We start from the raw sequence: 16,573 nt of genomic DNA, 5'->3' as shown, positions 1-16,573 counted from the left end.
AAGATTCCCTGCGGGAGCTCATGTGGTTCAGATTCCACGTTAATATGTAGGTCCATGTCTCATATAGCCTCGCTGCTGAACGGGACGTTAAACTCAAAATCAACTCAGCTCAATACGTGCGAATTGGTATGATCTGATACTATAATCCTTAAGTACAGATTACAGTATATTTCACTTTAAGACTTCATATTGATTTTATATACAATGAGAATTCAATAATAGTTACCTTCTTATCTAAATGCAGTTATATTTTGAAGTATCAACAATCCGATCGCTCACAGAAAGCAAGAAAGAGAGATAATTGGTGTGTGCTTTTGGTATTATACTTTTTTTTTTAGAAATTTGGATATTTCGTGTTCGAATATTTGGAGAGGTCTGTGCACCTCCCAGCCGTTTTTGCAAGAAAATAATTGTACACAATATCTGTACACATCTCGTATTTCCTGATTATACGGCTATAGTATGTATACAAAATTCCATTTGCTTTGGTCAACATCTAGATGCCTTCCGGACATCAGTTTTCAAAATTTGGTTGACGCTTTTTCCCTATCCCACCCCTTTGCCAAAAATAGTTAAACAAGGCACGTATTTTTCTGTTTTATCTGTAGTATCTATGTCGAGAAAATAAAAATCAGACTGGAATACGTGGGTTGTGTTCATTGTAAGTATGATCTTATTGTATAAAGTTATAAATTTTAGAATGATTCATAAAGTACTATAGTGATAAACTCATACTGGATTTGAAACTCTTGTTTCCAAGACAATAACAAAAAGACGAAAACACACTATAACCACCTGACAAACTCTATTTTAAGCATGTATTATTTTTGTTTCAGAAGTGAGGGTGGAATATTTTAAAGTAAAAATACTGGACATAAATTATTTTCTGTTTTAGTGATGGGCGGGGATTTAGGTGAAGGGGCGGATTAACGATGTGTATCTCAAGAGATATTACTATGCAGTAGACATTTTCATTATAACTGAATTATCCTGATAAATTTAAACTTGTGGGAGATAGGGGAGAATAAATACCGAACAGAAACACCAGAAAAGAAAAAGGAACAAACATATTTGTCAATGTTTTTTATTGTTCTCCGCAACACAACTGTAATATTTGGCAACAAATTTTACACATGCAAAGGTTGGTACCCTGTGCATTGAATGTTTTCATAATGATAATACTGTAAAATTCTGGGGGCCTATATTCGGGTATTTTTCATTTCTGCAACACATGTCACATGTAAATCATAATCAGGTACAAACCCTCAGACAAGCTTTGATTATGATTGTTAAATGCATACGACTTTGTGAACAGAAAGCAATTCAGAACTACTAGTGACAGGACGGATATTTGTAGCTGATAACAGCATGGGTATTTTAGATGACGAGATGTAATAAATAGTAAACAAAGCAGTTCTACTTTTAAGGAAATAATTGAATGAAAATAATAGCAATCAATTTAAAACGCTGTTTTTTTCTCTTTACAAAGTTAATCGCATAAGCTTCAAAAATAGTTTTGAAAGTTACCTAAGTAAAATATCTAATGTGATGGAATTGACAATAATAAATGATGTTTATCTGTAATTAAGAAGTTTTGACATTAAGAAATTAAATTAATTCCCTACATGCATAGTGCATATTGCCGTATTAAGTCGAAGAAGCGAGTTTTCTACATAATGATCTAATCAAATAAATATGTAAATAGATACTCAATATTGGCTAAAATTTAGTACATGTTTATTCTAAAAGATTATTTCCACTCTAATAAATAACATCTTTGATGTTTGTTCTGGAAGTTTTATATTGTCTAGAGACTTGACCGACATCTTATAAGGGCTTGTAATCGTTCAATAGCTATATTTTGTTGTAATCTCCTTACGTATAGAGTAGCATGAAGTTATAAGAAAAATAATTACCTAAACTTCAAAAATATTGTATTAGAGTGTAATTAAATAAATCATTATTTATTCCAAAGCAAGATACCAGATCTATGTTTAAATCTTGAAAATTGGAAATTGATGCTAAATGTTTCTAGGTTAACCAATGTGATTATAAAATTACCAGACTCACTTCACAACGAAGGTCAATTTGTTATTTTTGTTCAACAATATCCTCTTGTGAGGTCTCCTAAGGTTCAGTTTAGTGAGGGCTAAAAGAACAAACAGCGTTAAATTAAAATGTAGAATGATTTAAGAACACATGTTATGTTAAAGTTACCAGTTCAAGGTGCTAACTTCTGTAAACTCTTATAGGATAAAAAACTAACCTTATAAAATAACCGACACTATACAGGGATACGATAATAAACTGATTATTAGATCTGTGGGATTATTTTATTCTTATGACCTTATTAAACATATAGATCTGCTTTGACTTATGAGAGCAGTTAAAACCAATGAACAATATAAAGCCTATTTGTGTGAAAAATTAGAATGAAGTGCAGACAACTTCGTATTAATGTATATTACAAGGAATATTAAACGCATGAAGAAGTATAGAAGTTTCCAGCGTGAAATTTTCTCGTTCGATTTTGATGCTATCGTATAAGCGAGAGAGAGAGAGAGAGAGAGATTTATGTTAATTTGGGTATAGTGTTAAGCTTCTGTTCTGAGTATGCTGCTCAATGTCCCTTATCTCGTGTTTTCCCTGGCAGGAAATTTAGATACTTTGTAGCTATTCTTTAACTAGTTGCAAGCATATAAAGACAATTTGTAGTTCCGACATTTATAAACAACAAAAGTATTACTTTCCATTCTGTGTTGAGTATTAACATATATTTTACGTGAGAGTAATTCAAATTTGCAACAATAATTTTATGCTGATGCCTTGCGTTTTCTGAATACACACATTTCGAAAGGATGTTTGTAATGAATATTATTATCTGACCAAGGAAATTGTAAGGTTTTTATTTTCAGACCACTATTTATACGGGTCATTTGAATGTAGATGCTATGTCTTGATTGTCTCATGAAGAATTAAACTCAAACATATGCCGATTTTTTAAGTAACCTTCTATAAATTTTAAATTTGGTGTTTCGTAAAACAAAAAATTAAATTTTGGGTACTATTGAATTAAATTGTATGTATGAATACCGTTGTTTCAATAAATCTTTTGTCAATTGTAAATATTTCGAATACTCAAAAGGTACTTCTGTTAAACATATTAGTCTACGGGAAGCCTATTTGATTCTTGCTATAATCAATAAAGACACATATTTATACACATTTTATGTGTTGATGCGGTAGTACACAGACTCATAATCCATTAAAATAAACTTTCCAAAAACTATTGCATTTAGTTCATTAAAGACAATATGCACCCATATACTGTATAATATTAATAAAAAATTATTATGTCGTTAATTATTATGATAATCTTTTAAAATATGAAAATTAAATGAAAAACAAAGAGTCTATTACTATTGATATTTTAATATCTTCGTAACTACAGCATATTTATCTGTCTTGATAGCAATTATTAAGAAATTTGAAAGATAAATTTCAAATATCGTTTTTCATAATGTCTGTTAAATATATCTTTAGCAGATTTTGCCTCTTAAAATATCATGGGGTAAGTATTTACACACACACACACAAACACACACACACACACACACACTCACTCATTTATATATATATATATATATATATATATATATATGTGTGTGTGTGTGTGTGTGTGTGATCAGATAAAGGAATCTTTTCTTATCGGGTTTGTGCTGGTATTGCAATCTTTAATACGAGTATCGAGTTAACGTTATTATATTTCCAAACTTGAAAACGACTAGAGCATAAGTTCCTTTGTTTACGTTAAGGTAAAGAGTTACTTTATCGACGTCTTCATTAAGTAGTAGAGTGAGAACATCAGTTTCAAGGTACAGTTGAAGAAAATTTAACGTATTTCATGTGCTGCAACAAATATATTATTTTTTTTCAAATTATGTTTACTATTCACTTTATTATAACTATTATTTTTGAAATTATTATAAGTCGTTATGAACTACGATTAAGAAAATTCAATTTATCCAAATGCCTATATTTTCAATATTTACTATTTTGACTGGTGGAGAAAAGACTGGTGATAAATCGAGCAAGAGATCCATAAATTGGAACTATTATTCTAAGTTTATAAGTTTACATTGCAACTAACTTTGATCGAATGTACTGTGCAAGAGAGAATAACAAGATAAAAGTGATCATTAATACAAATACATGCATTGTTTTAAACATAGAATTTTAACTTATATTAATCAAACATGTGAATGTGGTTCAACTATGTAAATTTTCCCAACTACGCAAACGTACTGCCACTAAATAATAATTGCAAAGCACATCGTTAATGGTATTACAGATACGACAATAATATTCAATTCTTGGTTATATGTTAAACTATAACAGTGATATTAAAATTTATGGCAAGTCATGTGAAATTACATTTATATTTTGTAATTCCAAACGAATATCCAATCAGTTATTTAATACGTAATGATTGACTTTTTTCATTAGCATTCAAACTGTGAATTTCTTTTATCATCACTGCTACTATTGCTACCATTATTCTGATACACCATTGGTCTGTGATGTTATTGCACTAAAATATATTTTAGGAAATATTGTTTGAATACATATTTATTATTGTTTAGTTTGTTATTTTGACTTTAATAACTAAACTAATTTTTAACAACTAAATAATTCTATACTGCGTAGTTGTTAAAAGTCGGAAGTTCAATCAAAAAATAGTTCTGCGTATAATAACTTGTTCGAGATATCATTTGAAAGACGGTAGAAATCAATATGTTACTGTACTAAGAAAATTAGATATTTTGTTGATTGTTTAATGCTAATGCTTACCTGAAAGTTGTGAAGGTAACAATGCTTAATTGTTTTTATTATACTGAAAAATGTAATATGAACGACTAACTACTCATAAATAAAATCCCAGATTAATAATAAGACAAATATACGAGAAAAACCTGCTTAACCTGACAGGTAATCCGTAAAGAAGCAGCATTTAATAAACAAGTATTTATAAATATTATATACTTAGTGAGTTGAGTTGCTACGGATTTAAATTTGTATGTATTTCGTAATGGAGAACTAAGAAAATAGCAATTAAGCAATTTTTATATTATATTACAACTTACTTTACATTACGAATTGCATTGTGCTAAATTGAACTTGTACCGGAAGTTTAACACTCCTACATGAAGGCGTGTTTTTACTATGATACTTAAGTATATGAACCAAATGACGAAGGTTGTATGGCAATATATACCAAATATCGAACTTAAACACACAACTGTTTATATGATACGTTAAATGGAAACAATAAACATATATTTTATCTCATTGCACGTACCTTGCGGCTATGGAGAAAAAATCACATCATTATTGTATGATTGAAAAGTTTTCATAATAGATGAATGTTTATTTTGTAATGAAAAAAGATTACTGTTAATGTTCATTGCTAAACGAGAACGCAGTTTTTAGTTTCAAAAACTTTTCGTATATTATTATATCAGCAAATATTTTTCTAGCGTATTATTGTTATATTTTATACCCTCCAATTTCTTTTTTGAAATATAACTGTTTAACGATTCTCACAATACGGTACTCATTCTAAGAATATTACATTAGCTAGTAAATATATACTTCTATATTCATGTTTATAGACGGATAAAATCTAAGTTCCAATTAAAATCCATATTATATAATTTAATTGTGGAAAGTGTAGTATTCCCTCATATTAGAAACTTATTTTCAAAAGAAATCAAATGTATTGTACTTCTCTATTTATATGCAGCTATTACTACACCATGCAAGCACATTTTTATAATATTTATAATATCGTAGTATGAAATTGTCGTACTATTTTATACCACATTTTTAAATATGAATATTCCTGCACTTTTAATCTTTTACTTCAGTTTTTATTATACGCTTAAAGACTTTATATTTATCGCAATTAAATTACTCGAAACTATTTTAGTACCACAATGCGTGTTGAGAACAACAGACTATTCGAAGTAGAATATAATAAAACTTTTTAACTACGATTTATCTAAGTAGTAAAAATAATTCCATAATTCACTAATCATGTACTGTGATAACTTCTATGCGAACATCAAAAGTGGTATATGGATGAGTTTTATTGTCAAGAAAACATAATGTAGTTTTAGGAACCATTTTCATTATTTGTGTTTATATGTCAGAACCATACAAAATAAAAAGGCACGTCAAACATTAGTGTCACAGGAACGTTTTTTCTCTGAATCACTAATTTCATTGGTGACAATTCCGATGTTGTTTAATTTCAAGTCCTTTCAAACGGAATAAATTGTACCCTGTAGCACAGTCTGCAAATTTGAAGAAATAATTAGTACTGTCACTAGCTTTCCAAAATTATTCTAATATGACTAGCGTTGTGCAAATGCTTAGAACTAGGGATAATGACGAATACAATAGAAAATCGTATTTTTGTTTTAATGTTGTAAGCATTTCCATACTGAGAACAACAACAGGTTGTGGGATCTGAATTGCACGATGGAAGTTTTACTTCTGTGTGAAGGTCGGTATTGAAAATATTTTGTACTGAAAATAATGTACTAGTTGTAATATTAAATAAATATTAATTATGCTATTGAAAGTAATTTAAAATAAAATATGTACATTTTAGATTCTTATTAACTACTTCCTCTGCAGATACCTACACACATTTTTCAACAAAACTAGTTATAATATTAACAGTCCTGGAAACCACTTGTGTTATTTTGTGCCCCTGCTGTACTACAGAAAAAGAAGATAATAATCAAATTGTAAAATTACCTCTGACGCAGTAGTATAAAATCAGAACAATGGATAATGCGGACATACTAACCGGGATACATTACTTAACCATATCTATTTTGAATAGTGACATTTTAATGTATTAATTTGGCTTAAATACACCTAATCAAGAAATTTTCTACAAATTAAACCTAATTTTGAGATGAATAAGATACGTATATGCTGTATTTAGCTCCTATAATCTTGATTTAGACAAACAATTTATATATCTTCGCCCAACATTTTCTGTGTTGAAATATATTCAAGGGTAGTTTGTTTTATATAACCATTAGTATAATAAATTACTTTGGACTAAATTTCCAATTCTAAAATTGTAACGTTCTGAACTTAATATGCTTCTCAATGTCAAAAAGTAACTAATTCTGACAATTGGAATAGAGTACAGGACCTCTGACTTAAATTTTTAATTTTACATCTTTCTCTTTCTTCAAACACACTATCAGTACAAATTACTCTTCTGATTGTCACCCCATCCTACGGAAGCACCTAGCTGTTTTAAAAACAAGAGATAAACATTATTCCAGCCAGTATGAAATAATATACTGTGACAGTTCTTGACCAACGTCATTGTGTCAAAGAATCACAATAGAATAATAGACACTAATTGGATTTCACTGCAGATGGGATGGTGTATTACAACACACAAAATACCGGCTTAACTGTCAACAAACACTTCCAGTAAGCATCCCCCTTATGTTTACGAACTCTTCGGTGCTTTCCGTGCGAGAATGTAGGTTTACTTCGTTATGGCTCACTTTTGTTAACCCTGTATTTCCGCTTAAATGTTGTGCTCGTTAGACAATTTTTAGATTAGGCGATATATAACGCTGCTCTTCAATCGACAAATGTGCAGTTACATACAAGGGAATTAATTTATAATAATGAGTGCATTTCTTTATGCGGAGCTATATTTTGAACATTAAAGAGCCGGACTTATTATCTTCCATATGGAAGACGAGGCATTTGCCAAATATTTTTCAAGCGTTTGTGAAATAGATTTTTACACTCTACTCTTTTTTGCACTCTAGTTTAAATATAATTTATGAGTTATATTATTGACTTCTACTAATGCGAGTTAGTTTTCGTATTATATTAAATCTCTTTGAGCTTTATTAATTGGAAATATTAAAAACATATGTCTCATTACAGGCCATTTCAGCATTTGTTTATAAAAATGTGAGGTACTTCAAAATCCATCCGTACTTCAAATATTCCCTTACAAATTGCTATATTAAAATTCGCACTGCTAAGTTCGGTCAATGTCTGCAAGTAAATTATATTATCATCCAGTGAATGCATAAATAAATTTACAAAGGGCCTATTGAAGTTATATCGTAGTGCTTTACATTATTCCTAAGTTGCTAAAAAAAAAGATATATTGATTTCTTTCTGTCTTATATTGACACATAAAGCCCATATTCTCTTTAATTTTGTATGACTTTTATCCACAAATTATCAGTCATTACGAATTACGGTTACACATACAGTAGAGGTCCTGGCGTATAGCTGGATTTTAAATTTGATCCTCAGAGGTTCTGGGTTTGAATTTTCGCAGGAGCAAGTATTTGAGCTTGATTCAAAAGTTAAGCTAAGCCGGTAGCTTAGGGTTAGGCATCTGCTTTGGCTCAAAAACTTGAACGTGCAGATCCCAGTCTTGGTGAAAAAGAGCTACAGTATATGCTTGTATCGGTGATCACAACATTTGAAATGAAATGAGTGTCCACTGTCCAAACCCCGTTCCTCGACATCAAGATTTTTCTGTAAAGTTGACCTCATTTTAAATGTGGGTGCCTCCGAGAAATGAATTCACGCTCACGTCCCTTCGCTGTAAATATTAAACAAGATTAATAGCGAAGATTTAAGAATTTTAAAATATGGAATATAAAGCTTCATAACTTGTTTCCTCGTTTTTCTCTGACTGCAAAAGTTTTCATAAACTGTTAGTATTTATTATATATCCAGTACCACAGACTCACTTTTTCAAGGATCATAGCAAATAAATGCGAAATTTCACAAGCGTGAAAAGTGTTTCAAGCTTACCTGTTCTACAGGACATATTCTCAAAACATATTATATATCCTGGAAGAGGAGTCGTAATAACAGACATTACGAAGCATGATTTTGTGAATTACACAAACAAAGAAAAACGTAAACGAAATCAAAAGGTGCTTAGCAAAATACGATATTCACAGGAAACACGAACAAAAAAGAATCGTCGATTACATATACATTAAAATGTATGAATAAGTATACTCTTATAAAGCCACCCACATACCCGTCAATTTTCACAACAATATTTTCCCATGCAGTGACCAGCCGTCGAAGAGTATGAATGCGTCCTGGCATAGTAGTTTAGGTCTTTTTTCTCCAAGGGAAATTACCCACTCCGGGCCTTAGGAGTAAAGGTTAAATCCAGCTATACGCCGGGACCTCTACTTATACTTCAATACTCAGAGTTTCTCCAAGCATGTGTTGTGTTGCAGAAACTTTTTACCTCTAACTAGTGTTGTAAAAAAAAAACGTTTTTTTTCTGTGAATTTTTTTTCAATAAAAAACATCGTTTTTTTCATGTTTTTTTCAAATATCTGTTTTTGTTTTCTGGCAACTATTATTTATTGATTTATGTTACAGATTATTGAAATAATCAACAGAACGTGAGTCGAAGCCCTCGTAACTTACAAACCGTTTGTTTCTTTGTACAAGCAAAATTGTATGATTACTGCATCCGGACCCAGGCGTTTTTGGCGTTTTCCTACATTCTCAGTTAGTGACTTATTGCTCAAAAACCATTCATTCGATTGATATGTGTAAGACCTTGCTTTTTTGAAAATGGATGGGGCTACTCTTTGGTGTAAGTTGCATTGCAGTGTTGCCAAAGGGTAGGAAATTATTGAGGGAAATATAGGGGTAAAAATTTACAAAAAGATTCCTAACAGAAATTCATTTTTTTTTTGTATCTAGCACCATGCTGCTATATGGGTTAAAGTCATATAAAAAATTCTTTGGTGTTTTGACAAGATACAGTGAAATCTTGAAGTCGCTGGCTTCCATTCAAAGAGAGAGAAAAAATTTTCTCTCGTCATACACAAGAAATTTTGACACTTTTTACGCCTCAGAAGCAAAAATCAACAGATGTACCGTTGCTACAGCTTCTCTAATTATCCTATTGAAACTCTTTATGGTGCATTCTGTAGGCTACAGAGAAAGCTTTCAGTTAGTGGTAAGTTTGTTTCAATGTAGCCAACAAGAGGGAAATAATAGAGGGGAAAAGGGAAATTTTCCAAATTTTTAACCTAAAATTATGAATTAATTGTTCTGGCTGGAAAAACTGCCAGCAGACAGACACAAATTATCAGAAAATAAACCTTAGTACTCTAAAAATATATCCCACAACTATGGTGTTGATATCTAACAAAGTAAGCATGACATTAAAAAAATATATATCTAATGATACCTCAGAAATATACCATTTCCAGAACAGGGTTTATTATAAGCCTCAACTGTACCTCCCCTGATTATTCTAGGGAATGAAAAAGTGACACACCCGTGTGTGCCAGTTTGGCCACCTGGGCCACCGAGTGTACATTTGATTATTTTTTTTTTTACTATAACCCCTGCTGTTGTAGTAGTTATAGTCTCGACTAATAATAATCTCGTTGTTGTAAACAATAACTTTATAAGGAACATTTTCTCTTCTTTTTACATCTTAGTTCCAACACTGTTGGTGAGAAATGCAGGGAGTTTCAAAATGAATATCGGAGTTTTAAGTCTTCGTAGTACTTATTACATTTTACGTACAATTATAAGCAATGCATCAAGTGAAATAGTACCTCAAACAGTCTTTGCTACAAGTGTTCGATGTGAGATTCATTCATCACACGGCACACATCTAGTTGATAGGCGAGAACTTTCCGCCATATGGCATAAAACACATTCAATTTAGGGGAGTCTCGGTTTCAATTGTACCATCTAATGAGGATTTGCAGACCGTCAGATGCAAACATTATGAGTGCTCACATCAGCTCTTAGGTGAAATATCGATTTATCACTGAAGACGACACGATCCAGGAAATCTTCATAGTTATGCAGCAATATTTCACTTGCGAAATTGGCACGTAAACCGTAGTCTGTAGGCTTTAGACCTGTAGCAACTACAAACGATAAGGACATAGTTGCAAGTGTCTCCTTCATATTCCTCACACAGACGGTTACACTGTACAGATTCAGTCTTTATTAAAACACAAAAAGCTGTCTGCTCCCCAGTCTCCATCTCTTTGCTACTTGCTCTTTCAAACGGCAGACAGAAGAAACAATGCATGTACATGTGTGAGTACAAAATTTTTTGAGTTGCTCTTTCATTTGATATAATATTTATAATTGTAAGTTAATTTTAACAGATACTACAAAGTTTCAAAACCGTAATATTACTTTTAAACAGCCTGCATTGCTTAAAATTGTGTCATCCTATAATCATGTCTTGTATATACATATCATCAGGGCCGGCCCTAGGCAATTTGTCGCCAGTGCAATGGCATAATTTGCCGCCTCCCCTTTTCTCCAGAAAGAACAAATCTTAAAAGTCATGATTTTAAGTATGCTACTCCAGCATGAACAACGAAGGGGAGGGTAAGTGGAGTCGCACTCAGAAAGGCTTAGATACTTACTAAAAATGCAATCCCGTTGTGTCTGCTTTTATATTTAAATATTAATCTATTATGTCAGTAAAAGATAAAGCAAACACACCTGCAGAGGAAAGACGGTAATCCTTTTTATAGAATTCAATATCGAGCTTCAATATCAATGTATCAGTTTGCAATACTAGTGCAACTAACTCTTCACATCTGTTAATTTAAAAAAAAAACACTTGTTTCTATCTTCAATGATAAGGAACTTGTTTCTGACACAATCAAGACATATGAAAACTGTGATAACTTACTAAAGGGAACATATATTTGCTACTATTCGAGAATTGAATTCTTGCATTTGACAACAATCAAGCAATTTGTGCTCGAATTTATTCGACTATTTGCTTTAGCATTGTCCAATAGACCTTAAACTAATGCAACTAAACATAATTTATGAAGGTAGTATTCAAATAGGTCAAGTGTAACTACCATCATCATGAAGTCTGTTTCTAACAATAAATATTTAATTGAAATAATATACTTATGACAGATTTTGCCGGACCCTCCAAACTTGCCGCTCCATGCAAATGCACTTGTTGCATATATGATAAAGCCGGCTCTGCATATCATATATACCTAGTCGACAAATTATTTATATATGATATTTAGAAAAATACTATTAGGCAAATTAGTATTAGTTTTTACCTTTAAACAAGTTATTTGAATTTTATACTGTTCGTGACATTATATATATACTTATTAAAGGCCTGTTTTCACGGAAAAAATTAAATTTCATTTCTACTTTTATTTCTTAGTTGATATTGATGAAAACTGTTGAAAGCCAAATTGTTAATAGGTATGGTATTCATGTAAATTGTAAAATATTTGTAGCGTATCAGTATCTAGCGTTTAATTGATGTTGCATTTTACGGTGATTACATCTACATAACAGATATTTCAAAACATTACAAAAAAAATACGACTATTTGAAAAAAACGAAATTTACAAAAAAACGAGAGGCAATGCTTTTTTCTAAAAAACGTACATTTCTGAAAAATACGAATATTTTTTTTATTTACAACACTACATCTAACCATTCAACGTGTGAGATTACTACGTGCGTGAAGTTGGCCCGCCACTTGTCGCCAAAATTAACCAAATTTTGACCAGCCTTAGTGCTACGTTAGTGCTGTTTCTGACGTAAATATTTTTGTTAGTGCTGCTAAACTTCACGAATTAGAGCAAAATCAAAATGGGCCCGGCCAATTTCACACAGCCCGCCACTAGTCGCCAAAATCACCAAATTTTCACCGTCGTTAGTGCTACGTTAGTGCTGTTTTCTGCTACAAAAATTTTCGTTAACGCTGCTAAACTTCAAAAAAGGGAGCATCTTCAAAATGGCTTTAGCGTGAAGTTGGCCTGCCACTTGTCGCCAAACTTCACCAAATTTTGACAAGCGTTATTGCTACGTTAGTGCTGTTTTCTGCCGTAAAAAGTTTCGTTAGTGCTGCTAAACTTCACGAATTCGAACAAGTCCAAAATGAGCCCGGACAACTTCACGCAGGCCGCCAATAATCGATAAACTTCACTAAATTTTCACCATCGTTAGTGCTAGGTTAGTGCTGTTTTCTGCCATAAAAATTTTCGTTAGTGCTGCTACACTTCAGGAATTAGAGCATCTTCAAAACGGCTTCAGCGTGAAGTTGGCCACCATTTCTGAAAAAAATCACCAAACTTTGACAAGCGTTAGTGCTACGTTAGTGCTGTTTCCTGCCGTAAAAAGTTTCGTTAGTGCTGTTAAACCTCACGTATTAGAGCAACTTCAAAATCTGCCCGGCCAACTTCACGCAGCCCACCACTAGTCGCCAGCTTCACCGAAATATGACGAGCGTTAATGCTACATTAGTGCTGTTTTCTGCCATAAAAATTTTCGTTCGTGCTACTAAACTTAAAAAATTAGAGCATCTTCAAAATGGCTTCAGCGTGAAGTTGGCCTGCCACTTGTCGCCAAAATTCACCAAGTTTTGGCCAGCATTAGTGCTTCGTTAGTGCTGTTTTCTGCCGTAAACGTTTCGCTAGTGCTGCTAAACTTCACGAATTAGAGCAAAATCAAAACGGGTCTGGTCAACTTCACGCAGCTTGCCACTTAATACCAAACTTCACCAAATTTCGTCCATCATTAGAGCTACGTTAGTGCTTTTCTCTGCCGTAAAAGTTTCGTTAATGCTGCTAAACTTCACGAATTAGAACAATTTCAAAATAAGTCCAGCCAATTCCACGCAGCGAACCCCTTGTTACCAATCTTCAGCAAGTTTCGTCCATTGTTAGTGTTAGGGTAGTACTGTTTTCTGCCAGAAAAATTTCGTTAGCTCTGTTGAACTTCACGAATTAAAACAACTTGAAAAGGGGTCCAGTCAACTTCATGCAGCCCACTACTTGTCGCCAAACTTCCCCATATATAGACCAGGGTTGGTGATACGTTATTGCTGTGTTCTGCCATAAAAACTTGCGTTAGTGCTGCTAAACTTCAAGAATAACAGCATCCTCAAAATGGCGTCAGCGTGAAGCTGGCCCGCCGCTTGTCAAAGAAATTCACCAAATTTTGACCAGCGTTATTGCTACGTTGGTGTTCTTTTCAGCCTTAAAAATTGTCGTTAATACTTCTAAAAGTCACGAATTAGAGCAACTTTAAAATGGGCCCGGACAACTTCACGTAGCCCGCCAGTTGTCGCCAAACTTCAAGAAATTTTGATAATCGTTAGTCTTGTTTTCTGCCATAAATATGTTATTAGTGCTGCTAAACTTCAAGAATTGGAGCATCATCATAATAGCTTCAGCGTGAAGTTGGTCCGCCATTTCTAAAAAAAATCACCAAATTTTGGCGAGCATTAGTGCCACGTTAGTGCTCTTTCGTCAGTGCTACTACACTTCACGAATTAGAGCAAAATCAAAATGGGCCCGACCAACTTCAGGCAGTCTGCCACTTGCTTGCAAACTTCATCAAATTTCGTCCATCGTTAGCGCTACGTTAGTTCTGTTTTCTGGCATAAAAGTTTCGTTAGTGCTGTTAAACGTGACGAATTAGAACAACTTTAAAGTGGGTCCAACCAGCTTCACCCAGCCCACTACTTGTCGCCAAACTTCCCATATACATACCAGGGTTGGGGATACGTTAGTGTCGTTTTCTGACAAAAACTTGCGTTAGTGCTGCTAAACTTCAAGAATAACAGCATCCTCAAAATGGCGTCAGCGTGAAGTTGGCCCACCACTTGTCGAAGAAATTCACCAAATTTTGACCAGCGTTATTGCTACGTTAGTGTTTTTTTCTGACGTAAAGTTTTCGTTAATACTGCTAAACTTCAGAAATTAGAGCAAAATTAAAATGGCTCCAGCTATCTTCACACAGTCAATCACTTGTTACCAAACTTCACAAAATTTCGTCGATTGTTTTAGTGCTACGTCAGTGGTGTTTTCTGCGGTAAAAACTTTCGTTAGTGCTGCTAAACTTCACGAAATGGGAATTAGAACAACTTCGAAATGGGTTCAGCCAACTTCACGCAGCCCACCACTTTTACCAATCTTCACCAAATTTCGTCCATCGTTAGTGCTACGTTAGTTCTGTTTCTTGGCATAAACATTTTCGTTAGTGCTGTTAAACTTCACGAATTAGAGGAACTTCAAATTGGGTCCGGCCAACTTAAAATCAGGTTTAACGTCCAACGATTATGCACCAAGGCTAAGGGAGAACGGTCGTGCGGCCAAAGATTAGGGCCGTATAACAATACGGGAAGAACAGACAATCAAGTCTGTACTTTTGTCAACACTAATTGAATATGTATATTCTGCATTTATAAGTAGCAAGATCTAGAATGATGGAAAAAATAAAACTTTCTGTGCATGCCTTGAAACGGCAATCCTACCCTGTAGGCTTCCCTTCTGTCACAGTTGATAAAAGTGATTTATTTGACGATTTTAAATGAAAACAGGCATATTGCAGAACCATAACTCGGAATTTTTCAATTTATCGGAACAAAAGTATTACATCCAGAGGAAGAATCGAATCCTTCTTGAGAGAAATCAGACTTGGAAACGAATATACCTGAGATTGTATAACTTACCGGAACCAAAGAATTAGATCTGAAGAAAAAATCGTTGTTTCAATCTACTGAAAGTAACCGAAATAGAACCAAACTGCTTATCTATCAGTAATACGAATAGAATTTTAATTGTTGGAGTCGCAGATGTTGCTCTGGCGGGAGAATAGATTATTTTGTTTTCGTTTTCATTATTGGATTACATGTGAGATAAACGAGTTAAGTTACAACCAAATTGTGGCTACATTGAGTTCTTGGAAGACACGCGTGCTTAAATTAGATGCAGCTTGAATTAGAGGTCTACACAGGCCTGAATTTTTAGCCCGGGTCCGGCCCAGCCGGTGAATTTATAATGTGACCTGAGTCCGAAAGATGTTTTAGCATTTAAGCCCGAGCCCGGGCCGAGTTCCTGTGATAATCAAATGAGCCCAAATTACAGAAACGTAATCATTAACGCAAAATTGTATTTTTATTTACAGCAATTACAAGTTTAATTTTGCAGTTGTGCTTTAAGAGTTCTCCAGAAAGAACGGTCCAATAAATATCGTTGTACAGGATATTTAGAAAATTAGGCCCGAGAAATATTGTTGTATATTTAAAAATTTATTGTCCGAGCCCGGCCCGAAGTGATATATGCTTTATAGGCCCGAATCTTTTCCGCAGACCAGGTCAGGCTTAGGAACGCGGGCTGGGCCCGAGCCCGTGCAGACCTCTAGCTTCAATACAGTGCTGAAAATTGTAAAGTAAGTATATAACTTTTTCAATAGCAATATGTTTGTTTTGTATTGATTCTTAAGATTATAATAAAGCGCTATGATTTCCATTGAAGGAAAAAAGTACCTTCATCAAAGATATTGTTCAAACTTTGTTTATGAAAACTACAGGTAAAGACCAATGTGGTTTTAATGGACACGTACTTTCTGTTTTCTAAGGAAGTGGTATTTTTTTTTTTTTAAAGTTGTTGCTAAATAATTGGACACCAAAGATAGCAAGTAAACATTATGAAGT

The 16,573-nt window shown here is 33.2% G+C and overlaps 1 protein-coding gene across 5 annotated transcripts in view; it reads right to left on the bottom strand.

The window, feature by feature from the left end:
• Positions 1-5,257, bottom strand: part of LOC145683384 (hemolymph lipopolysaccharide-binding protein-like) — a 262,057-nt gene extending 256,800 nt beyond the window's left edge. For 2 of the 5 annotated variants that reach the window (XM_081754713.1, XM_081754715.1), the window contains exons 1-2: positions 5,145-5,257; positions 2,071-2,149 (exon numbers count right to left, since the gene is read on the bottom strand). The gene's annotated coding sequence lies outside the window, so the exon portion shown is untranslated. Of the gene's footprint in view, positions 1-2,070; positions 2,150-4,851; positions 5,005-5,144 lie in introns of those variants that run through there. The other 3 variants (XM_081754714.1, XM_081754716.1, XM_081754717.1) reach the window with 3 other exon arrangements.
• Positions 5,258-16,573: the final 11,316 nt, after the last annotated feature.

Source organism: Thermobia domestica, chromosome 4, assembly GCF_964235325.1.
Source record: "Thermobia domestica chromosome 4, izTheDome1.hap1.1, whole genome shotgun sequence".
Lineage (NCBI taxonomy): Eukaryota > Metazoa > Arthropoda > Insecta > Zygentoma > Lepismatidae > Thermobia > Thermobia domestica.
Note: the sequence above shows the minus strand (reverse complement) of the source record. Positions and strands in the feature narration are given on the sequence as shown.